Source organism: Rhinoderma darwinii, chromosome 6 (assembly GCF_050947455.1).
Source record: "Rhinoderma darwinii isolate aRhiDar2 chromosome 6, aRhiDar2.hap1, whole genome shotgun sequence".
Lineage (NCBI taxonomy): Eukaryota > Metazoa > Chordata > Amphibia > Anura > Rhinodermatidae > Rhinoderma > Rhinoderma darwinii.
The window spans coordinates 99,235,411-99,261,593 of NC_134692.1; the positions used below are offsets into that span (position 1 = coordinate 99,235,411).

Consider the following 26,183-nt stretch of genomic DNA (forward strand, 5'->3'; position numbering starts at 1 on the left):
AGTATGGCAATACCCCATATGTGGTTATAAACTGCTTTTTGGGCACACGGCAGGGCTCAGAAGGGAAGGAGCGCTATTTCGCTTTTGGATTGCAGATTTTGCTGGATTGGTTTCTAGTCGCTATGTAGGATTTGCAAAGCTCCTGCGGGACCAAAACAGCGGAAACCGCCCAGAAGTGACATTATTTTGGAAACTACACCCCTCAAGTTATTTACCCAGGGCTGAAGTGAGCATGTTAACCCTGCGTGTGTTTTGCAGAAATTAGTGTGCACTCGATTATGCAGAGTGAAAATGTTTTTTTTTTCATAGATATGCCAATATATGGTGCCCAGCTTGTGCCACCATAACAAGACAGCTCTCTAATTATTATGCGTTGTTTCCTGGTTTTAGAATCACCCTACTTGGGGCACTAATCTTTTGCATGGACATTTGACAGGGCTCAGGAGTGAAAGAGTACCATGTGAAATTGAGGCCTAATTTAGCGACTTACACAGTATTGGTTCACAATTGCAGGGCTCTGATGTGAAATAATAAAAAGAAACCCCTGAGAAGTGACCCCATTTTGGAAACTGCACCCCTCAAGGCATTTATTAAGGGGTGTAGTGAGAATTTTAACCCCACAGGCCTTTTCCATAAATGAAAGCGCTGTGGATGGTGCAAAGTAAAAATTAAAATTTGTCCCCATATATGCCAACAATTGTTAAAAGGGTTCTCCCGAGTATGGCGGTGCCATATATGTGGAAGTAAACTGCTGTTTGGGCACACTGTAGGGTTCAGAAGGGAGGGAGTGCCATTTGGCTTTTGAAGCGTAGAATTTTCTTGGTAGTTGCTTTGTTTGGAGTTTTACTGGTATTTCAGTTTATAATGTGGGGGTACATGTAAGCAGGGCAGAGTACATCAGGTGCATAGTCAGGTGTTATATGGGTTCAAATAATCCATAATGTGTGTTAAGCTGTGGAGCAATCCGTTCTGCACAGGCCAGTGTCACACTGACAAATGGTGTCCTTTCTTATCCTCCTTTTGGTCTGCACTCGGCACCTTTGCAGTTTGGGGAATTTTGCTGGGTAGTGTTATCCTGGTATATTACGGGCACCCTCGCTTCCAGCAGATATGTTTGGGCACTGTTCTTCCTGGTTCCCTAATTTTAGGGCCCCGATAAATATCCTCTTGAAACAGAAGAAATGTGACTTTTTGATCACTTTTTATCCTATTTTTTGGGAGGCAAGGTAACAAAAAACAGCAATTCGGGCATAATTTTTTTTATACAGCGTTCACCATGCATTATAAATTACATGTTAACTTTATTCTGCAGGTCAGTATGATTCCAGCGATACCTAATTTATAGTAATTTTTTATGTTTTACAACTTTTTGCACAATAAAATTACTTTTGTAAAAAGAATGTATTTTTTTCTGTCGCCATGTTGTAAAAACCATTACTTTTTAATTTTTTAGTCGATTGTGCTGTATGGGGGCTTGTTTTTTGCAAGACGAGCTATGGTTTCTACAGGTGCAATTTTTGGATACATGAGACTTTTTGATCACTTCTTATTTCAATTTTTGTAGGGAAAGGTGACCAAAAAACAGAATTTCTGGTGTTGTTTTTTTTACGCTGTATACTGCATGGAATAAATAACATAATATTTTTATAGTTTAGGCCATTATGGTCACGGAAATACCAAATATGTATGTTTTTTTTTTTTTTTTCTTCAATAATAAAGGACTTGATAAGGAAAAAAAGGAAGACTTTTTTTTACACTTTTCTGTAATCCCTCTAGGAGACTTGAAGGTCCAATTGTCAGATTATTTTTCTAATATATTGCACTAACTATGTCGTGCAATGTATTCGATCTGTCAGTCATTCATTGACATCAAGCCGATTAGGCTTCGCCTCCTGGCGGGGCATAATTTGCTTCCGTAATGGCAAAGCAGGAGGCAGTCGTGCATTTGCAGGGCACAGCTGCCAATCTGGTGACAACCACAAAGATGCAGCGATCGCTTTAGATCGCTGCATCTAAGGGCTTAATGGCACGGATCGGAGCAAGCTTCGGTTCCTGCCATTACAGGTGAAAGTCAGCTGTAACATATAGCTAATATCCACCGCTGATGATGCCGGCTCATCTCCTGAGACGGCACCATCTTGCCGGTGGCTACGGAAACCTATTAGGCGACGGCTGAAAGTTTTCCATACTAGGCAGACCGGGAGGCCACTATTAGTTCTACGGTTGCCATTGTAGCCACCGACACCCCAGTGATTTCATTGCTGGGGTGTTGATGAGCTGCAAACACCTTGAAGGCAGCGATCGCTTTGACCGCTGCATTTAAGGGGTTAATGACGGGGATCAAAGCTAAGTTTGGTCCCCGCCATTACAGTAGGGTGTCAGCTGTAAGATGCAGCTGACATCCAGGGATGATGGCACCGACTCAACTTCTGAGCCGCTGCCATCCATTTGTTGTAAGTATACATCAGACAAATATCGGGAAGGGGTTAAAACAGGTGTAAATGAAAAGAGGAATAGTTCCTGAGAGCTCTAATGCCAACGAATCCACTCCTTTTCCAAAAAACTAATGAACATGCTCATTATTAAAACAGGATTTTTTTTTTGTGGAGTGGAAAAAAATTCAAGCTGACTTATTCCGCTGCATGTGAATGGTATATAAAATAGCCTATTCAATTATAATGGATGCAGAATATTAGTAGATTTGAAAGGGATTTAGGTGTGGAATCAGGGACTTAGTCCTAATCAAATCCTTATTGCATGATCATGGCTTAATACTGACGTATAAACATTGCAAATTATACCATTATACAATGCTAAAATATCACCATACTGTAATTAGATAGTATCATTTAATTTTTATATTGAGCCATATATATACACACACACACACACACACACACACACACACACACACACACACGCACACTCTCATGCTGGACACATAACGCACAGATGCAACCCACAAGCTGGACACATGCACATTTTTATTTTTTACTATTTAGGGGCACTATCTGCAGGGGGCACACGCTGCATCCGTGCCACTTACACCTAGGACACATGCGCACGCACACCACTCACACCTAGTACACATGCGCGCTCACACCACGTGCACCTAGTACACATGCACACTCACGCAAACTACTCACACCTAGGACACATACGCACACACACTACTCACACCTAGGACACATGCGCACACACCACTCACACCTAGGACACATGCACATCACTCACACTTATGACTCATGCGCACTCACACCACTTACACCTAGAACACATTCCCCACTCACACCTAGGATATAGATATATGCAGCACATGCACCACTCACACCTAGGATACATGTGCACGCACAACACTCACACCTTCACTCTCGCCACTCATACCTAAGACATATGCCGCATGTTGTCTTTCCACACCAAGGACACATGTTGAACACGCACTATTAACACCTGGCACAAATGCTGCACACACCACTCACACACTAAACACGTACCACACACTAGACACATGCCGCATACACTACTTACACTAGACACACACCACACAAATGCTAAACACATATCTCACATAACACTTACACACTAGACCCTTACCACACATACCACTCACACTCACATTAAAAACAACACGCACACAAATGCCACTAATACATTAGAAGAAGGCATAAAACTCACACATATTGCATATTTCACTCATACAAATGATATACACTGTTAACACTACATCAACCAGTCACACTACAAAAATTAATTCAACACTTCACTGACATTGCTAAATTTACCTGCTTTCTTTTGTAGACTGCTGAGTCTTGGGCATCTTTACCTGAGATGCCCCCTCCATGTGCACACAAAACCACGCCCCTTTTACAAAGCTCCTCCCATCTGTGGCTCAAATTAACCATAACTTGATGCTCAAACTTTTAACCCTATAGCTCCTCCTCTCTACAGTATCTGGACATCCCCACAAGCAGGTTACTTGCAGATACTGTGTGCATCACCCATGTCCTTTACGCTCCCTTATGCCCCCCTACCCCCTTCATTGTAGAAGGCTGCTTGCAGCTTACATGAAGCTGAAGCAGATCAAGAAAAAACCTGCTGGCGCTACAGCCATCAGCAACATACCTCGCAGGGGCTGGAGTCTCCTTCTCCTCGGCAGCCGGAATGAAGCTGTGCTCAGGGGGCAGTAGAAAGAGCAATCCCATCACTGATTGGCTGATGCTCAGCCAACCAGCTTTAAGTTTGATTTGTACATGCAAACTGGGCATGTACTATTTCTTCTTTTCCTCTGTGGCGCCAGAAATGTGCGCTAATGAGCTTGGCATCAGTGCAGAAAACAAGTCTAGAGCTGATTAGCTGTGGCTTGGCCAACAAAACACTATACTTCATTTCTGCAGTGCTCCTTCCCATCATTGCAGAGTACTCAGCAATAAATCTTGGAAAGATGTGGTTTTAAATACCAGGAGGCAGCAGTTATTGTAATGTTAGTGCTTGTGTTCACCACTGTCTGCAGGGCCACTTCTAGCTTTTCTGCTGCCTGAGGCTAAAATTGAAAATTGTGCCTCCCCATATTTTGATTGACATCCCCCTGGCTGTTGTACATCACTAGCAGCCTCCTCCAACTCTTGCGGATGCACCATTACCTTGTGCGAGCATGTGTGGTGCAGCCAGGCAGATTACACCTCGCTGCACGGTGCATTCCCAAGTATTACAAGGCAATGGCGCGTCCGAGAAAGTTTATCAACCAGGGAGATAGATGTCAATTATTCATGGAAAGTTTGGTTTAGAGGCAGGACTATGTGACTCTTCAGGATAGCGGCACTGCCCTATGACCCTTTAATGAGTAATTAGCATATAGTGTGCGCCGTTTTAAAAGTTGATTTTATAGGTTTTTCTGCATCTGAAAACAACATACAAGGGAATGTTTGGAAATATTGTCAGGTCATGTATTACTGCATGTTGGTGGTTCAAGGGGTTAAAACTACCTGACAGGTTCCCATTAAATATACAATGAATTGAAAACAATTCCATTCGCCCTGCAATTTTGTTATTATAAACATATTCTATATAATTACAGCTCCAGTACCAAGCTCTGACACATACGGCTCCAGAACCTAGCTCAATACATATATTGCCAACTACCAAGACCTTCACTAACCCTGTTGACGGTAAGTCATTTGCTATCAAATAATTCATTAATTGCCAGAGCAGTGGAGTCGTGTATGCTATACGATGCCCCTGTCCAAAATTATACATAGGCAAAACTATGCAGCATTTGAAAAGACGGATTTCCAAACATATCAGTACAATCAACAATAATGAAGACACTCCACTATCTAGACATATCAGATCCACACATAATGGGAACACCAAAAATTTCCAAATCTGGGGGGTCACCCAATTATAACTGGGCCCCAGAGCTGGTAATCTTGACAAGAAACTCCTTCAGGAGGAAGCTCGGTGGATCCACAGGTTGTGCTCCTTGAGCCCTTATGGTCTCAATGAGGGCTTCACATATGCTGCCTTCCTTTGACTCAAGGGGGCATTTACCTTTGATCCCATTCTTGGGTCTCTATCAATATTGACCACCGTTGCTTATCTATTTCTTCTGATTATCGCTCACCTGTGATCTAAAATATATATACATGTGAGTACCACTCCAGGATACGACCAATCACATGGTGTTTTATATCTACAGCCCTAGTTGTATACCTAGGATATAAAAACCCCTTTCTTCCAGTCTTGTCTCATCATTTTTTTTACCTTTCCCCCATTTTCCCTAATCTCCACCCAATCATTAACCTAATTGTGATATGATTTAATCTCTATCTGACTCATCCATAGGGTGCTATCCAGGTTTAGTCTTCCTGGCATTTCATATCAGCACCCTATTATTTTTCTGGTAGTATATTCACAAATTTTATTCATTTGTACCACTGAATCCTTCCAGTATATCTCTAAGTGTTGTAACGTGCGCAGTGATCCTGTTTCTGCGCCCAGCATTCTGGATCTCTAGTTCCTTAATTCTATAACAATTTCACTGTGCCACACACCTTTTCGTCGTTTTTATAGACGTTATTTGTCATCATTTCCCTTGTCCCACAATACTCTTTTACACTCACACCGATAGTATATTGGTATCTTTCACATTGGTTTATCTGTCCCGTATTTTGGAATTCCTCTTTTTATTTTCTCATTTTTATTCTTCTAAGTGATATCACATGCGCAGTGTGGGTTTTTCCGCACTTATTGTTTCAGTAATCATTAGCAAACCTAACACATAGACGTTCCCTTTCCAGGTTTTGTTTTTATTTTATTCCACTTACCTTACTGAACTCTTCTCCCAATATTCTAAGTGCAGTGACATGCACACTTCTCGTCCTCTCGCACTTCTTGTTTCTGGTTACACTTGAATGCCTTGTGCGCAGGCGTGCTTGCTTCGGTTTCTGATAGGTGGAGTTTATCGGCCATTTTGATTGGTCCTACGACCTGTCTGTCCCAGAGATGAGGGCTGTTTTGCTTTGCCTCGTTCCATTGGGTCCCTGTGGACCGACGCCCACTGTCATGGCGGCCCGAGGTCTTAAGAAGGGTGGATTAGTAACACGCCGTCAGTAGCCCTATTTGAACCCATGAGGATGCTACGTTTGTAGCGAAACATGTTGGGGGGGGGGGCTTCTCTCTATGTTTTAACCACCATGCCTTACTGACAGTCAGTTACAGTTACCACCTGATTAAAGAATTACAGCGCACTGCAGGCACTGTTCAAATACATACATACTATACTGCACTGACTGATGCATCTTAGGCATGCAAATTTCTCACTGCCAGTGAGCATTGGCTAACTTTTAACAAGTGTGATATTTTGTTTTGGTCTATTCACTTAGCTATTTAACCCCTTAAGGACGCAGCCTAGTTTGGGCCTTAAGGCTCAGAGCCCATTTTTCAAATCTGACATATTTCACTTTATGTGGTAATAACGTCGGAATGCTTAAACCTATCCAAGCGATTCTGAGATTGTTTTCTCGTGACACTTTGGGCTTCATGTTCGTGGTAAAATTTGGTCGATATATTCAGTGTTTATTGGTGAAAAATTGCAAAATTTAGAGAAAATTTTGAAAAAATTGCATTTTTCAGAATTTAAATGCATCTGCTTGTAAAACAGACGGTTATACCACCCAAAATAGTTACTAGTTCACATTTCCCATATGTCTACTTTAGATTGGCATCGTTTTTTTAACATTCTTTTATTTTTCTTGGACGTTACAAGGCTTAGAACATAAACAGCAATTTCTCATATTTTTAAGAAAATTTCAAAAGCCTTTTTTTTAAGGTACCTCTTGAGTTCTGAAGTGGCTTTGAGGGGCCTATGTATTAGAAACCCCCATAAAACACCCCATTTTAAAAACTAGACCCCTCAAAGTATTCAAAACAGCATTTAGAAAGTTTTTTAACCCTTCAGGCATTTCACAGGAATTAAAGCAATGTGGAGGTGAAATTTGCAAATTTCATTTTTCTTGCTGAATTTCAATATTATTCCATTTTTTTCTGTAACACAGAAGATTTTACCAGAGAAATACTACTAAATATGTATTGTCCAGATTCTGCAGTTTTTAGAAATGTCCCACATGTGGCTCTAGTGCGCTCGTGGAATAAAACACAAGCCTCAGAAACAAAGGAGCACCTAGTGCATTTTGAGGCCTCTTTTTTATTAGAATATATTTTAGGCAGCATGCCAGGTTTGAAGAGGTGTTGAGGTATGAAAGCAATGGAAACCCACCAGAAGTGACCCCATTTTGGAAACTAGACCCCTCAAGGAATTCATTTATGGTTGTTGTTATCATTTTGACCACACCGTTTTTTCACAGCACCTATTTGAATTGGGCTGTGAAATTAAAAAAATGATATTTTTTCCATTAAGATGTAATTTTTGTTCAAAATTTCTTATTTTCACAAGGAATAAAACACCCCATTTTGTTGCCCAATTTGTCCTTAGTGCGGCAATACCCCATTTGTGGTGATAAACTGCCGTTTGGGCCCATGGGAGGACTCAGAAGGAAAGGAGCGCTATGTGTTTGTTGGAGTCCAGATTTTGCTGGATTGGTTTTCGGGTTCCATGTCGCATTTGCAGAGCCCCAGAGGTATGAAAGCAATGGAAACCCACCAGAAGTGACCCCATTTTGGAAACTAGACCCCTCAAGGAATTCATTTATGGTTGTTGTTATCATTTTGACCACACCGTTTTTTCACAGCACCTATTTGAATTGGGCTGTGAATTAAAAAAATGATATTTTTTTCCATTAAGATGTAATTTTTGTTCAAAATTTCTTATTTTCACAAGGAATAAAACACCCCATTTTGTTGCCCAATTTGTCCTGAGTGCGGCAATACCCCATTTGTGGTGATAAACTGATGTTTGGGCCCATGGCAGGACTCAGAAGGAAAGGACCACCATTTGGCCTACTGGAGCTTTTCTTGTGCTAAGTCATGTAGGCAGAAGCCCCTGAGGTACCAGTACAGTTAAAACCCCCGAGAAGTGACCCCATTTTAAAAACTACACCCCTTAAGACATTCATCTAGTGGTGTAGTGAGCATTTTGACCCCACAGTTATTGTGTAAAAGGTAATGCGCAGCAGATGGTGCAAAGTGAGATTTGCAATTTCCTATGCATATATGCCATTTCAGTGTCTGATATATTGTGCCCAGCATGTGCCACTGGAGACATACACCCCATAAATTGTAATGTGGGTTCTCCCGGGTACGGCAATACCCTACATGTGGCTGTTATTAGCTGACTGGGCACACGACAGGGCTCAGAAGGGAAGGACCACCATTTAGCCTACTGGAGCTTTTCTGGTGCTAAGTCATGTAGGCAGAACCCCTGAGGTACCAGTACAGTTGAAACCCCCGAGAAGTGACCCCATTTTAAAAACTACACCCCTTAAGACATTCATCTAGTGGTGTAGTGAGCATTTTGACCCCACAGTTATTGTGTAAAAGGTAATGCGCAGCAGATGGTGCAAAGTGAGATTTGCAATTTCCTATGCATATATGCCATTTCAGTGTCTGATATATTGTGCCCAGCATGTGCCACTGGAGACATACACCCCATAAATTGTAATGTGGGTTCTCCCGGGTACGGCAATACCCTACATGTGGCTGTTATTAGCTGCCTGGGCACACGACAGGGCTCAGAAGGGAAGGACCACCATTTAGCCTACTGGAGCTTTTCTGGTGCTAAGTCATGTAGGCAGAACCCCTGAGGTACCAGTACAGTTGAAACCCCCGAGAAGTGACCCCATTTTAAAAACTACACCCCTTAAGACATTCATCTAGTGGTGTAGTGAGCATTTTGACCCCACAGTTATTGTGTAAAAGGTAATGCGCAGCAGATGGTGCAAAGTGAGATTTGCAATTTCCTATGCATATATGCCATTTCAGTGTCTGATATATTGTGCCCAGCATGTGCCACTGGAGACATACACCCCATAAATTGTAATGTGGGTTCTCCCGGGTACGGCAATACCCTACATGTGGCTGTTATTAGCTGCCTGGGCACACGACAGGGCTCAGAAGGGAAGGACCACCATTTAGCCTACTGGAGCTTTTCTGGTGCTAAGTCATGTAGGCAGAACCCCTGAGGTACCAGTACAGTTGAAACCCCCGAGAAGTGACCCCATTTTAAAAACTACACCCCTTAAGACATTCATCTAGTGGTGTAGTGAGCATTTTGACCCCACAGTTATTGTGTAAAAGGTAATGCGCAGCAGATGGTGCAAAGTGAGATTTGCAATTTCCTATGCATATATGCCATTTCAGTGTCTGATATATTGTGCCCAGCATGTGCCACTGGAGACATACACCCCATAAATTGTAATGTGGGTTCTCCCGGGTACGGCAATACCCTACATGTGGCTGTTATTAGCTGCCTGGGCACACGACAGGGCTCAGAAGGGAAGGACCACCATTTAGCCTACTGGAGCTTTTCTGGTGCTAAGTCATGTAGGCAGAACCCCTGAGGTACCAGTACAGTTGAAACCCCCGAGAAGTGACCCCATTTTAAAAACTACACCCCTTAAGACATTCATCTAGTGGTGTAGTGAGCATTTTGACCCCACAGTTATTGTGTAAAAGGTAATGCGCAGCAGATGGTGCAAAGTGAGATTTGCAATTTCCTATGCATATATGCCATTTCAGTGTCTGATATATTGTGCCCAGCATGTGCCACTGGAGACATACACCCCATAAATTGTAATGTGGGTTCTCCCGGGTACGGCAATACCCTACATGTGGCTGTTATTAGCTGCCTGGGCACACGACAGGGCTCAGAAGGGAAGGACCACCATTTAGCCTACTGGAGCTTTTCTGGTGCTAAGTCATGTAGGCAGAACCCCTGAGGTACCAGTACAGTTGAAACCCCCGAGAAGTGACCCCATTTTAAAAACTACACCCCTTAAGACATTCATCTAGTGGTGTAGTGAGCATTTTGACCCCACAGTTATTGTGTAAAAGGTAATGCGCAGCAGATGGTGCAAAGTGAGATTTGCAATTTCCTATGCATATATGCCATTTCAGTGTCTGATATATTGTGCCCAGCATGTGCCACTGGAGACATACACCCCATAAATTGTAATGTGGGTTCTCCCGGGTACGGCAATACCCTACATGTGGCTGTTATTAGCTGCCTGGGCACACGACAGGGCTCAGAAGGGAAGGACCACCATTTAGCCTACTGGAGCTTTTCTGGTGCTAAGTCATGTAGGCAGAACCCCTGAGGTACCAGTACAGTTGAAACCCCCGAGAAGTGACCCCATTTTAAAAACTACACCCCTTAAGACATTCATCTAGAGTGTAGTGAGCATTTTGACCCAACAGTTATTGTGTAAAAGGTAATGCGCAGTAGATGGTGCAAAGTGAGATTTGCAATTTCCTATACATATATGCCATTTCAGTGTCCGATATATTGTGCCCAGCATGTGCCACCGGAGACATACACCCCATAAATTGTAATGTGGGTTCTCCCGGGTACGGCAATACCCTACATGTGGCTGTTATTTGCTGCTTGGGCACATGGCAGGGCTCAAAAGGGAAAGATGAGGGGGATAAGCTGTGCGGAGTGCATCAGGGTAAATTAAAAATCAAGGGATGTATGGTAAATTTTAAAACAATCTTTCATACAGAGCCCTGGTTTTTCGGGACACGTGTCGCATTGGTATGTTGTGTCCTTCCTTATCCCCCTCTTATAGCACACTTTGCACCTCTTTTGACTTTTTCCCTTCTTGCCAGTTTGGGGAACTTCTCCTGGAAAGTGTTGCCCTGGTACGATGCGTGTGGCCTCGCTTCCAGAAGTACTGGGTGCCCCTCCTTCCTGGTCGCCAAAAATTAGGTTCTTTATAACCACCTCTTGAAATTCCAGGAAAGTTCCCCTCTGGCCTGCACATCGACGTAGCACGTACGCATTGTACAATGCCATCTGTATGATGTGCACGGCCAGCTTCTTATACCACACCCTCGATTTCCGCGTAGCGCTGTAGGGCTTCAGGACTTGATCTGACAAGTCCACCCCTCCCATGTACCTATTGTAGTCCAGGATGCAATCTGGTTTGGGGGTCTCTGTACTGGTACCTCGTACAGGTACATGGGTACTGGTGTGGCCATGTATTGTTGTCAATACAAGGACATCTCTCTTGTCCTTGTACTTGACACACAATATGTTGCTACTAGAATGTGCCCTGCTCTCACCCCTTCTGAGTGTTTGCCCAAGCAGTGTTTTAGGGAGGCCTCTAAGATTTTTTCTAGCAGTGCCGCATGCCGCAGTCCTTCTGGAAGCGAGGCACTTGAAGAGCGGGACGCTGGTATAAAAATTATCCAGGTAGAGGTGGTAACCCTGGTCCAGCAGTGGGTGCACCAAATCCCACACAATTTTTGCGTTAATTCCCAGTAAGGGGGGGCATTCTGGGGGCTGAATACTGCTGTCCTTCCCTTCATATATCCTGAATTTATATGTATACCCTGATGCACTCTCGCACAGCTTATACAACTTCACGCCATACCTTGCCCTCTTACTTGGCAGGTATTGGCGGAATTGAAGCCTCCCTTTAAAATGTACCAGGGACTCATCAATGGAAATACACTTCTCGGGGGTGTATGCTTGGGCAAACCGGGCACTGAAATGGTCTAATAGGGGTCTCAGTTTATATAAACGGTCAAAACTGGGGTCATCTCGGGGTGGGCACTGCTCATTATCGGCATAATGTAGGAAGCGAAGTATTGCCTCATAACGCATCCTGGACATGGCCATACGGTACATCGGGGTGTGGTATAGGATGTCCGTGCTCCAGTAGGTCCTAATGGATGGCTTTTTTAGAAGCCCCATGTTCAAGAGCAGTCCCCAGAACTTGCCCAACTCTGCTGCGTTTACAGGAGTCCACCTCTGGGATTGGGCATAAAATGAGTTGGGGTTCTTGGTGATATACTGTTGGGCATATAAATTAGTCTGGGTGACCATTAGCTCTATAAAGTTATCAGTGAAGAAGAACTTGAAAAAGTCCATCTCACTGAACCCTGCCGTGTTAAATTTGATGCCTGGGCTGCCCGTGTACTCAGGGATTTGGGGTTCATAATGGTCTGGTGTGGGCGTCCAAATGGGGTCACTTCGCTCAGGGGTATCACTTGTTGTGGGGTCACTTCTCTCAGGGATTTCTACTATGGTGGTGGTCCTGGGGCGTCTCCTAGGGGGTCCCTCCTCTTCATCGCTGGATGAGGAGGTAGACAAATAAAAAAGTGTATCGCCATCCGACGAGTCTGTGTCGGAGGCCAGAAATGCATACGCCTCTTCAGCAGTAAATGTCCGTTGGGACATGCTTGTTGTGCGAAGACAAAATTTATATACTGCAAAAAAATAAATCCCTAACTGGGAGCAATAGGATAGCACAACTAGCACAAATGTGTGTTTTGTTTTTAGAGAGCAAGTGGACTTCCCTGACACTAAAGCTAACTAGGGCGAGGGTTCCTAACACTAAACCTAACTAAATTTTATGTGGACTTCCCTAACGCTAAACCTAACTACGGCGACGATTCCCTGACACTAAACCTATCTAGATTATTTCAAGCTTCCCTGACACTAAACCTAACTACGGTGACGGGTGCCTGACACTAAACCTATCTAATTATTCCGAGCTTCCCTGACGCTAAACCTAACTACGGTGATGGATCCCTAACGCTAAGCCTATCTACGGTGACCGATTCCTGACGCTAAATTCCCTGACACTATACCTAACTACGCTTTTTGACGGTTCCCTGACACTAACTAACCCTAATACTAAACTAACCAGTTAAATTTTCAAAATTGGCTAAACTAACTATTTTTTTTTGTTTCTTTTTTTTCTTTTTATATTTTTTTTTTTGTTTTATGTTTTATATAGAAAAAAATGAAAAAAAAATCCCCAGGGACCAAGAAATGTGGTCCTGAAGACTGAAAAGTGGTCAGTGATAGGAGATCACTGACCAAAAAACGTGGGTAGAACTCAAAGAGGAAGGGAACAGGAGTGGGTAGTGGATGGGGTGGTGGGAAGCAAAAAAAACGTTGTTTTAGAAACTTTTTTTCACTTTTTTTCACTTCTTTTCTCTCTGACTCTCTGCTCACAACCGATCTCAACGCCTCGCTAACTCCAACAGGGCGTTCAGGGCGGTTGCAGCAGGATGTGAGGTCAGAGAGAGGAAGTGACGAGAATGATCGCTGCTATTGGCTAGTTACTCACTGACTAGCCAATAGCGGCGATCGGCGAGGCGGGACCATAGTAAATGGTCCCGGCCCATTATGCTGTGATAGCATGCTGTCAGAAACAGCAGCTATCACAGCTCAGGAACGCCGGGCTCGAGCACTGCTGTGCTGAATGAGACCGATCGCTGCTATTGGCTAGTTACTCACTGACTAGCCAATAGCGGCGATCGGCGAGGCGGGACCATAGTAAATGGTCCCGTCCCATTATGCCGTGATAGCCTGCTGTCAGAAACAGCAGCTATCACAGCGCATGAACGCGCCGGGCGCGCGCACCGCTGTTCTAACTGCAAGACGTACTATTACGGCATGGAGCGCGAACGATAGAGCTGCCATGACGTAATAGTACGTCAAGGAGCGGGAAGGGGCTAATACTAAACTAACCAGTTAAATTTTCAAAATTGGCTAAACTAACTATTTTTTTTTGTTTCTTTTTTTTCTTTTTATATTTTTTTTTTTGTTTTATGTTTTATATAGAAAAAAATGAAAAAAAAATCCCCAGGGACCAAGAAATGTGGTCCTGAAGACTGAAAAGTGGTCAGTGATAGGAGATCACTGACCAAAAAACGTGGGTAGAACTCAAAGAGGAAGGGAACAGGAGTGGGTAGTGGATGGGGTGGTGGGAAGCAAAAAAAACGTTGTTTTAGAAACTTTTTTTCACTTTTTTTCACTTCTTTTCTCTCTGACTCTCTGCTCACAACCGATCTCAACGCCTCGCTAACTCCAACAGGGCGTTCAGGGCGGTTGCAGCAGGATGTGAGGTCAGAGAGAGGAAGTGACGAGAATGATCGCTGCTATTGGCTAGTTACTCACTGACTAGCCAATAGCGGCGATCGGCGAGGCGGGACCATAGTAAATGGTCCCGGCCCATTATGCTGTGATAGCATGCTGTCAGAAACAGCAGCTATCACAGCTCAGGAACGCCGGGCTCGAGCACTGCTGTGCTGAATGAGACCGATCGCTGCTATTGGCTAGTTACTCACTGACTAGCCAATAGCGGCGATCGGCGAGGCGGGACCATAGTAAATGGTCCCGTCCCATTATGCCGTGATAGCCTGCTGTCAGAAACAGCAGCTATCACAGCGCATGAACGCGCCGGGCGCGCGCACCGCTGTTCTAACTGCAAGACGTACTATTACGGCATGGAGCGCGAACGATAGAGCTGCCATGACGTAATAGTACGTCAAGGAGCGGGAAGGGGCTAATACTAAACTAACCAGTTAAATTTTCAAAATTGGCTAAACTAACTATTTTTTTTTGTTTCTTTTTATTCTTTTTATATTTTTTTTTTTGTTTTATGTTTTATATAGAAAAAAATGAAAAAAAAATCCCCAGGGACCAAGAAATGTGGTCCTGAAGACTGAAAAGTGGTCAGTGATAGGAGATCACTGACCAAAAAACGTGGGTAGAACTCAAAGAGGAAGGGAACAGGAGTGGGTAGTGGATGGGGTGGTGGGAAGCAAAAAAAACGTTGTTTTAGAAACTTTTTTTCACTTTTTTTCACTTCTTTTCTCTCTGACTCTCTGCTCACAACCGATCTCAACGCCTCGCTAACTCCAACAGGGCGTTCAGGGCGGTTGCAGCAGGATGTGAGGTCAGAGAGAGGAAGTGACGAGAATGATCGCTGCTATTGGCTAGTTACTCACTGACTAGCCAATAGCGGCGATCGGCGAGGCGGGACCATAGTAAATGGTCCCGGCCCATTATGCTGTGATAGCATGCTGTCAGAAACAGCAGCTATCACAGCTCAGGAACGCCGGGCTCGAGCACTGCTGTGCTGAATGAGACCGATCGCTGCTATTGGCTAGTTACTCACTGACTAGCCAATAGCGGCGATCGGCGAGGCGGGACCATAGTAAATGGTCCCGTCCCATTATGCCGTGATAGCCTGCTGTCAGAAACAGCAGCTATCACAGCGCATGAACGCGCCGGGCGCGCGCACCGCTGTTCTAACTGCAAGACGTACTATTACGGCATGGAGCGCGAACGATAGAGCTGCCATGACGTAATAGTACGTCAAGGAGCGGGAAGGGGCTAATACTAAACTAACCAGTTAAATTTTCAAAATTGGCTAAACTAACTATTTTTTTTTGTTTCTTTTTTTTCTTTTTATATTTTTTTTTTTGTTTTATGTTTTATATAGAAAAAAATGAAAAAAAAATCCCCAGGGACCAAGAAATGTGGTCCTGAAGACTGAAAAGTGGTCAGTGATAGGAGATCACTGACCAAAAAACGTGGGTAGAACTCAAAGAGGAAGGGAACAGGAGTGGGTAGTGGATGGGGTGGTGGGAAGCAAAAAAAACGTTGTTTTAGAAACTTTTTTTCACTTCTTTTCTCTCTGACTCTCTGCTCACAACCGATCTCAACGCCTCGCTAACTCCAACAGGGCGTTCAGGGCGGTTGCAGCAGGATGTGAGGTCAGAGAGAGGAAGTGACGAGAATGATCGCTGCTATTGGCTAGTTACTCACTGACTAGCCAATAGCGGCGATCGGCGAGGCGGGACCATAGTAAATGGTCCCGGCCCATTATGCTGTGATAGCATGCTGTCAGAAACAGCAGCTATCACAGCTCAGGAACGCCGGGCTCGAGCACTGCTGTGCTGAATGAGACCGATCGCTGCTATTGGCTAGTTACTCACTGACTAGCCAATAGCGGCGATCGGCGAGGCGGGACCATAGTAAATGGTCCCGTCCCATTATGCCGTGATAGCCTGCTGTCAGAAACAGCAGCTATCACAGCGCATGAACGCGCCGGGCGCGCGCACCGCTGTTCTAACTGCAAGACGTACTATTACGGCATGGAGCGCGAACGATAGAGCTGCCATGACGTAATAGTACGTCAAGGAGCGTGAAGGGGTTAATTATATCCAATAAAAGTTATATTTTATTTTATTTCTTACTTTCATAGCTCGCTGGAAACAAGGCATTTTTTTGCTTAACCGCAAATTAGTTAACTTTGATAGTATAACGCCTGCCAGCCAGCAGGGTCTCTTTTTGTTTAGATACAATACATATATACAGCCCCAGAACCAAGCTCAGCACATATAGACAGCCCCAGAACCAAGCTCAGTACATAAATACAACACCAGAACCAAGCTCAGTAAATATATATATATATATATATATATATATATAGCACCAGAACCAAACTCGGTACATATATACAGCTCCAGAACCAAGCTCATTACATATAACCAGTACCAGAACCAAGCTCAGTACATATATACAGTCCAGAACAAAGGTAAGTATGTTTATGCAGCACCAGAATCAAGCTCAGTACATAAATATAACACAAGAACCAAGCTAATTTCTTAAATACAGCATCAGAACCAAGCTCAGCACATATATACAGCACCAGAACAAAGCTTAGCAAATAAATAAAACACCAGAACCAAGCTCCGTACATATATACAACACCAGAACCAACATCAGTACATATATATAGCACCTGACCAAGCTTAGTATTTTTCATATATACAGCTCCAGTACCAAGCTCAGTACGTCCATACAGCACCAGCACAAATACAGCTCAATTTAGTGCAACCGCTGTCGTATAGGTTTGTACGGCGTAAAACTACAGCTCCCAGTATAAACTGAACCATGGTAAGGATATGCTGGGAGTTGCTATTTCCCAAAAAATCATACCACCAATCATCTCACTGTAGATCATACAGTGACCACAGTACTGATTAAAGGCAGAATAAACATTTATATTAGGTGACTCACCAGTGACTATCTAGTTTTTCTCTTTTCTTCTGCATCCGGTCCAGGCCTCTATGACGACTTCTCCCGGCCACATCCAATTTCTGCTGTTTGCCGCTCAGATGTCTTCAGCTACTCACTATTCAAACATTTCTGCACCTATAAACAAAGATAAAATTCTCATGGTGCAACACACTGTACCCCTAAATATAATAGTTCCATACACTGCACCTCTAATTATAATAGCACCATACACTGTCCCTGATTATACTAGCACCATACACTGTGTCCCTGATTATAATAGCACCATACACTGTGTCCCACACACACAGTGCTCCCTGTAGATAGTGCCCCCATGGAGCCCCCTGTATATAGTGCCCCTCATAGAGCCCCCTGTATATAGTGCCCAACATATACCACCCCTGTAGATTGTGTCACACATATAGCCTCTCCTGTAGATTGTGCCCCTCATATAGCCTCCCCTGTAGATAGTGTCCCAGAAATAGCCTCCCCTGTATATAGTGCCCCACATATAGATCCTCCTGTAGACTGCACCCCACATATAGCCCCCCTGTAGATAATGCCACTCACACTTTTTGTTGGAAAAAAAACAACAACTTTACATACTCACCTTGATCCCGTTCCCACACCGTCCTGTATCAGTGCAGGCCTGCTGGGGCTGAACAACAGCGCTGATTGGCAGGGCAGAATGACTAAACTGGTGCGATGACATCTTTGCGCCGCTAGCATCATTGAAAGACGCTGATTGGCGGGACAAGTCATTCTGCCCTGCCATTCAGTATCTTTGTAAGGCACTGAACTGTCAGGCACAGAACTTGCCCGGCCTTAAAGACCCAGATACAATTAGTGCAGGAGGGGGAGGCGGCAGGTGGTTTAGTGGCTCCCTCCGACACTGATTGTTTGGGCGGCCCACTGTTCACCGGCCCATCTGGCATTTTCCAGAACTGACAGATGGCCAGCCAGGCCCCGTCCAGAGCCAAGGTAGTTTATACTGGCAGCATTGGTGCTACTGGTCTCCTGTGTTGCTCCCTCTGTAGGTGTTTTGTTGCAGAGTCATTGGTTGCCATGGGATATTACACTTGGTAGAGTAGAGACCCACTTAAAAGATGTTGCCATGAAGTGGCAAGTGGGCTTATACAGTTTCATCAACATTTTATTTTGCTGAGGCGCAATAGATCAAGTATAGCAAGTGGATGTGCGGTCCAGGTTTTCTTTTCTCTCTTGTGGATTTATATATAGTCTGTCTTTTTTTGGTATCAGCACTCCATCCCAATTTGGCCCAGGTGTTTTTAATAGCAGGAAACTGCATAAAAAGCGTTTGTTTTCTTTTCTCCCTTGTGGATGACAAATATTTAGACAGCTGTCTTTCCAGTGGCAAAAGCTGGGCATATCATAATGGGCAATGAAATGACATACAATATCTGTGGAAAAAGTCATTTTTCCCTTTGCCAAATCTGCTCCGCATTCATTTCAGGAAAACACTTGTGGGGTCAAAATGCTCGCTACAACCTTTAAATATGTATATATTTGTCTAAAATTTCAAACATCTACTGTTGGAGGGCACAGGTTTGGGGGTATGAAAGGATAAAACACAAAAATACCTTATGCCAGATTTCCCTACAATGCCTATTTTTCATGGGTTACCAAAAATACACAAGAACATTTTTCCACGCCCAGTATGCCCCATCATATCAGGTATTGGGTCTACCAATGAGAGACTCTGTAACGTCTATGGCCGCGGCCCGTTGTTCTGACTTACCCCTCGACGGCCGCGGCCATGGGCATTTGAGTTCCCTGCAGCTTCATCCCCCTGTGAGGCACCGACACTTCCTGGTATCGAGATGTTCTCACGGAGTCGCGCACCCGCGCGTGCATGGTCTTAAAGGGCCAGTGCGCGCATAATTGCAGGAAGTCTGTAATCAAGCCCAGAATGCTACTGGACTATAAAAAGGGCTCTGCCCTCTTGTTCTTTGCCTGAGCGTTGTTTGTTACCCAAAGTTTGTCTTGCAAATAGTCTCCTAGTGTCTTCCATTTTCAAATTGTTCCCTGTACCCTGTATCCCGTTCTGTCTGGGTCAAGTGCCATGCTGAGCTGTTGTCGTGTTGTGCTGTATTCCATGCCTGTTCTGCCACTCCTCGCCTGACGTCTGCCTGCTGCCTGGTCCCAGCTGAGCCTGCCTTGCTACTGTCTGAGTTGCCACAGGTACCCTTTCTGGACTATAGACCCTGTACTATACCCGTTTGGCCGGCCAGCTGCCGTTCCGCTATGGGGTACGGCCCAGTGGGTCCACACCCCGCATCTTGACAGTACGCTCAGGCCATGGACCCTGCTGATCAATTCAAGGGCATGTCACCCTCCCAAGCCATGCAGGCGGACCTGCAGGATCTCCGAGCAAGACAGGGTCAACTTCTTGTGGCAGTGGACTCCATGACAAAGCAGCTAGCGATGCTAGCTGTTTCCCTTCCTGCTCCTATATAAGCTCCTCTATTTGACCCTCCTGCTACACCTCCTGGGAGTTCCGGTTCGGATCCTCAGTTCACGCTGCTATTACCTTCTCAGTTCCATGGAGATGCAAGTATGTGCAGGGGTTTTCTGAACCAATGCCATATTCATTTACCCTGCACGCCCGAGTATTTCCGTTGGACGGAACCAAGATCGCCTTCATCGTGTCTCTACTTGCCGGCAAGGCCCTGGCATGGGCGAACCCAATCTGGGAATGTCAGGGACCCGAGACCCAAGACTTCCAGGGGTTCGTGTGGTTATTCCGTACTGTTTTCGAGGAGCCAGGACGAGTCTCGTCGGCAGCCACTGCTATCTTTAACCTTCGCCAGGAGGACACCTCCGTGGGCAAATACACCATCCAGTTCCGGAACCTGGCAGGAGAACTGTCCTGGAACAATGAGGCCTTGGCAGCATCCTTCTGGCATGGTCTATCGCCCGAGATCAAGGACGAACTTGCTGCTCGAGATCTACCACCTGCCTTGGACGCCCTGATTCTGCTTGCTACTCAGGAGGACATAAGGCTCGGAGAGATCTCATGAGGTTCGACAGGAGAGATGGCTTCCTAAACTCGCGCCCAACTTCCAGCAACCCCCTCTTGCCGCCTTCTACAACTTTGTCCGAGGTTCCGATGTAGCTGGATCAGTTAAGATTGTCCGTTCAAGAGAAACAGTGAAGGTGCACCTCTGGACTCTGTTTATATTGCGGCCTGGCTGGCCATGTCGTGCATCTGTGTCCTCAGAAGCCAAAAAACCCCAATGTCTAGGTTTGGTTGGAGAAACAACCCTGGGCGCTGCTGCATTTAATCGAGAATTCTCCTCCAAACTGTTCATTCCCGTAACCATCATTGCTGGCGAGAAGCCCCATCCAGTCCCTACCTACCTGGACTCTGGCTCTGCAGCCAATTTCATCTGCCAAGACCTTGTGGATCTTCTTCAGTTTCCCACTGTCCTGCTGGAAACGCCGTTGATTGTTGCCTCTGTAGATGGACTGCCATTGTCTGACCCAGTTTTGTCTGTGACCAAGCCATTGAGACTTAAAGTCGGAGCTCTTCACTCTGAGCTCATCTCCCTGTTTGTCCTGCCCAAGACCGTCAACTCCGTGCTGCTGGGTTTGCATTTGCTCAGTTTGCACGCCCCAGTCCTGGATTGGAACACTGGAGAGGTTCTCCAGTGTGGTCCTAAGTGTCTCGACCGCTGTCTGGGTCATATCCATCCACCGCAGTCTCCTCCACATCAGTCATTGGCAGGGTTGCCTTCTTGTTACTCTATGTTCTCTGATGTCTTCAATAAGAAGGAAGCAGAGACCTTGTCGCCACATGGAGCATATGATTGTCCGATCGACTTGGTTCCTGATTCGTTCCCTCCTCACGATAGCGTGTACCCTCTCTCCTTGCCTGAGACCCAGTCTGTCTGCCTACATTAAGGAGAATCTGGAGAGGGGCTTCATTCCTAAATCCTCAGCCCCGGCCGGAGCTGGGTTTTTCTTTGTCAAGAAGAAAGATGGATCCCTCCAACCATGCATTGACTAAAAAGGCCTCAACCAGATCACGGTGAAGAACAGGATTTTACGAATTTATACCCATTGGGAATTAAATTTAGTGATAAACCTAACATTCTGATCAAACATTTGTTTTTGTTTCGGCTTACTCACCAACAGTCCCTCCCGAGAAGAATATTTGGCTCTCAAGTACCCCCGTCTAATATCTCTCTTGTTTTATCCACGATTGCGAAACCGTACTGACATATCAGATGCTTGATGTTCGAAGCTGCTTAAATTGGAGCAGATACGCCGGGCCCTTAAATTGGCCTGTTGGTATGGCCTTCTTGACTTTCGGGTAATGGAATGAAGAGGCATGGAGTAGTGCATTGGTCACGGTTTCTTTCCTAAAAATGTCTGTGGAGACAACACCATCATAATCCTTAGAGATCAAAACATCCAAAAATTCCACAGATGACCTACTATATTTCCACATAAGTCTGATGTTCACGTCATTAATATTAAGAGAAGACAAAAAAGACTTGTTCCGTGGAGCCCTGCCAAATAAACAGAATATTGTCTATGTATCTTGACCATTGGAGCACGGCGTCATGAACAGAGACATTTTGGACTAACTCTCTCTCCCACAGTCCCAGGAACAGGTTGGCATAGGAGGGAGCACATGTCACCCCATTGCCGTGCCCTGGAGCTGCAGGAAGAACCAGTCCTTAAATGTGAAAGTAATGTGTAAGGGAAAAATCCAAAAGGGAAAGTCAATGAGGTCAGAATCGTAGTTGGTCATACGTAAAAAATATTTAGATGCCCGTACCCCATGGTCATGATAGATAGATGTGTTCAGGGACTCCACGTCACATGTGACTAAAAGCATATCATCATCAAGATGTAAACCATCAAGACATCCCAACACATCAGTTGTATCTTTAATAAATGATGGTAAAGATTCCACACATTTCTGGAGAAAAAAAAATCAACAAATCTGCAGATGTTTCCGCAGAGGCCACCGATGCCTGAGACAATTGGACTGCCTGTGGGATTGGTGGAATTCTTGTGGCCCTTAGGTAACAAATATAAGGTCGGTACAATTGGGAAATCAACTACCAAACCCTCTCTAAGTTTAGAACTGACTATCCGCTCATCCCAGCTCTTTGTAGTAAACTGTCAAGTTCTATTTTAAAAGGCAGAGTGGGATCACAAGATAAACGGCGATAACAGTGTGACATATTCAACTGCCAAAAAGCCTCACCTTCATACATCTGTGCTGGCAAGATCACAACATTACCCCCCCCCCCCTTATCTACAGATTTTATAACAATCTCTTTAAGATCACAAAGCTGTTTAATAGACCGAAAAAGGGGGGAAATGTTGAGAGCGGCGACACAGATGCGTGGGTAATTTGGGATCAGTATCCACATCTTGTTCGTCCAAAAGAGACACAAGAGCGTCAAAAGCCTGTCTCTCATCAGGTGAATAATCAGAATTAGAGTAATCAAGCCTGCTGAAATGTTTCTTGAACAGAAGTTTACGAGGAATTAACGCAAGGTCTTTAATGGTAGTAAACAGGTCAATTTTACCTGTAGGTGAAAAAGACAGACCCTTTTGTAATACTTCAACCTGTGGGAGTGTGAGAACATGTGTAGATAAATTTATTACCTTTAAATTCTCACGTTTCTCCTGTTTTTCTCTCTACTGAGGATGTTCTTAGATTGTAAATGGGGTCTCCATCTCCGGAGGCCTGAGGTCTGTCTAAAAAAAACACATTTCTCCTCAGAAATTAGAGATGTCGAAGATGAAGAGCGTGAAAAAAAAGCGAATTCTGTCTCTTAGTGTTCCACCGATAAATTTTATTAGATTGGAAATCACCTAAGTCACGCTGGAATTTCCTGGTCTTCATATCCTGTATAGTCTTTTCCCACCTAACAAGATCTTCCTCTAAGGACTTATCAAAAGTCACAAAATCTTCTTTAACCCCCTCCCGCTCCTGGACGTACTATTAGGTCATGGTAACCATAGCGTTCGCGCTCCATGACCTAATAGTACGTCTCGGGAGTAACGGCCGTTTCAGCCGTCCTCCCGACACATACAGGAGCTGTGACAGCTCCTGTCTTGTACAGCAGCTGTCACAGCTCCTACAGCGGGGGCCGATTGCTGTGTCCCCGCTGATTAACCCCTTAAAAGTCGCGTTCAAAAGAGATTGCGGCTTTTTAGGGGTTAAGCTAACATCTCCGGCCTGCTACACGATAGCGGCCGGCGATGGTGACTATGGCATCCGGACACCAAACAATGGCGTCCGGCTATGCCATAGATGGAAGCCTAGTGGGTCCTGACAAAGTCAGGACCCACTATGCTTGCTGTCAGTGAGTAGCTGACAGCTCTAATACACTTCACTACGCATGTAGTGCAGTGTATTAAAATAACAATCAGGGCCTCCTGCGCTCAAGTCCCCTAGTGGGACAAAGTAATAAAGTGAAAAAAAAGTTTAAAAAAGATGTGTAAAAATAAGAAAATAAAAGTTTTAAAGGTAATAAAAGTAAAAATCCCCCTTTTTCCCTTATCAATCCTTTATTATTAATAAAAATAGATAAATAAACAAACATAATTGGTATTGCCGCGTCCGTAACGGCCTGAACTACAAATTGATTTTGTTATTTATCCTGCACGGTGAACGCCGTAAAAGAAAATAATAATAAACCGTACCAGAATCAAAATTGTTTGGTCACTTCACCTCCCAAAAAATGGAATAAAAAAAGGTCAAAAAGTCGCATGTATCTAAAAATGGTAATGATTGAAACTACAGTTCGTTATGCAAAAAATAAGTTCTCGCACGGCTTTCTTGACGGAAAAATAAAAAAGTTCTGGCTCTTAGAATATGGTAACACAAAACTTAAATGATTTGCCATACGACATAAAAAAAACTATAAACATCTGGTATCACCGTAATCGTATCACCCCGCAGAATAAAGTGAATATGTCATTTATAGCGCACGGTGAACGCTGTAAAAAAAATAGACTACAAAAACAATAGTAAAATTGCTATTTTTTTGTCAACACGCCATTTAAAAATAGATTAAAAACTGATCAAAAATGCACCCCATGAAAACTGCAATGAATTCCTCAAGGTGTCTAGTTTCAAAAATGGGGTCACTTTTGGGGGGTTTCCACTGTTTTGGCACCACAAGACCACTTCAAACCGGACATGGTGCCTAATAAAAAAGAGGGCTCAAAATCCTCTAGGTGCCTCTTTGCTTTGGAGGCCGATGCTTCAGTCCATTAGCGCACTAGGGCCACATGTGGGATATTTCTCAAAACTGCAGAATCTGGGCAATAAGTATTAAGTTGCATTTCTCTGGTAAAACCTTTTGTGTTATAGAAAAAAATGGTATACAAAGGATTTTCTGACAAAAATAAATATGTAAATTTCACCTCTGCTTTGCTCTAAATTCCTGTGAAACACCTAAAGAGTTCATAAACTTTCTAAATGTTGTTGTGAATACTTTGAGGGGTCTAGTTTCTAAAATTGGGTGTTTGATGGGGGTGTCTAATATATAGGCCCCTCAAAGCAACTTCAGAACTAAACTGGAACCTAAAAAAAAATAAAAATGAGGCAATACTTCGCTTCTCCTAATGAGCATTGCGTACTCTAAGACGACCCCAGTTTTGACCGTTTGTATAAACGGAGACCCCTATTAGACAGTTTCAGTGCCCGGTTTTCCCAAGCATACACCCCCGAGAATTGATGAGTCCTTGGTACATTTTGAGGTTTCAATTCCGCCAGTACCTGCCAGGTAGGAGGGCAAGGTATGGCGTGAAGATGTATAAGCTGTGCGAGAGTGCATCAGGGTATACCTACAAATTTGGAATATATGAAGGGAAGGACACCAGTGCTCAGCCCCCAGAATGCCCCCCCTTTACTGGGAGTTAATGCAAAAATTGTGTGGGATTTGGTGCACCCACTGCTGGACCAGAGTTACCAACTCTACCTGGATAATTTTTATACCAGCGTCCCGCTCTTCAAGTGCCTCGCTTCCAGAAGTCCTGCGGCATGCGGCACTGCTAGAAGAAATCTGAGAGACCTCTTTAGGACTCTGCTTGGGCAAACACTCAGAAAGGATGAGAACAGGGCACATTCTAGCGGCAACATATTGTGTGTCAAGTACAAGACAAGAGAGATGCCACACCAGTACCCATGTACCTGTACGAGGTACCAGTACAGAGACCCCCAAACCAGACTACATCCTGGACTACAATAGGTACATGGGAGGGGTGGACTTGTCAGATCAAGTCCTGAAGCACTGCAGCGCCATGCGGTGTGGTATAAGAAGCTGGCCGTGCACATCATACAGATGGCATTGTACAATGTGTACGTGCTACGTCGATGTGCAGGCCAGACGGGAACTATCCAGGAATTTGAAGTGGTGGTTATCAAGAAACTAATTTTTAGGGACCAAGAAGGGGGGGGGGGCGCTCATCGTACCAGGGCAACACTTTCCAGGAGAAGTTCACCAAACTGGCAAGAAAGCAAAAAGTCAAAAGTGGTACAAAGTCTGCTATAAGAGGGGGATAAGGAAGGACACAATATATCAATGTGACACGTGTCCCGAAAAACTAAGGCTCCGTATGAAAGAGTGCTTCAAAATGTATCATACATCCCTTGATTTTTAATCTACTCAAGTTTTACTTACCCTGATGC

General features: G+C 44.4%; 1 long non-coding RNA gene across 1 annotated transcript in view; it reads left to right on the forward strand.

Annotated features, from left to right (window-relative positions):
• Positions 1 to 26,183, forward strand: part of LOC142656391 (uncharacterized) — a 100,679-nt gene that overhangs the window by 48,993 nt on the left and 25,503 nt on the right. The window contains exon 2 of the long non-coding RNA XR_012849669.1: positions 5,075 to 5,165. This is a non-coding gene — a long non-coding RNA (uncharacterized LOC142656391). The remainder of the gene's footprint in view (positions 1 to 5,074; positions 5,166 to 26,183) is intronic.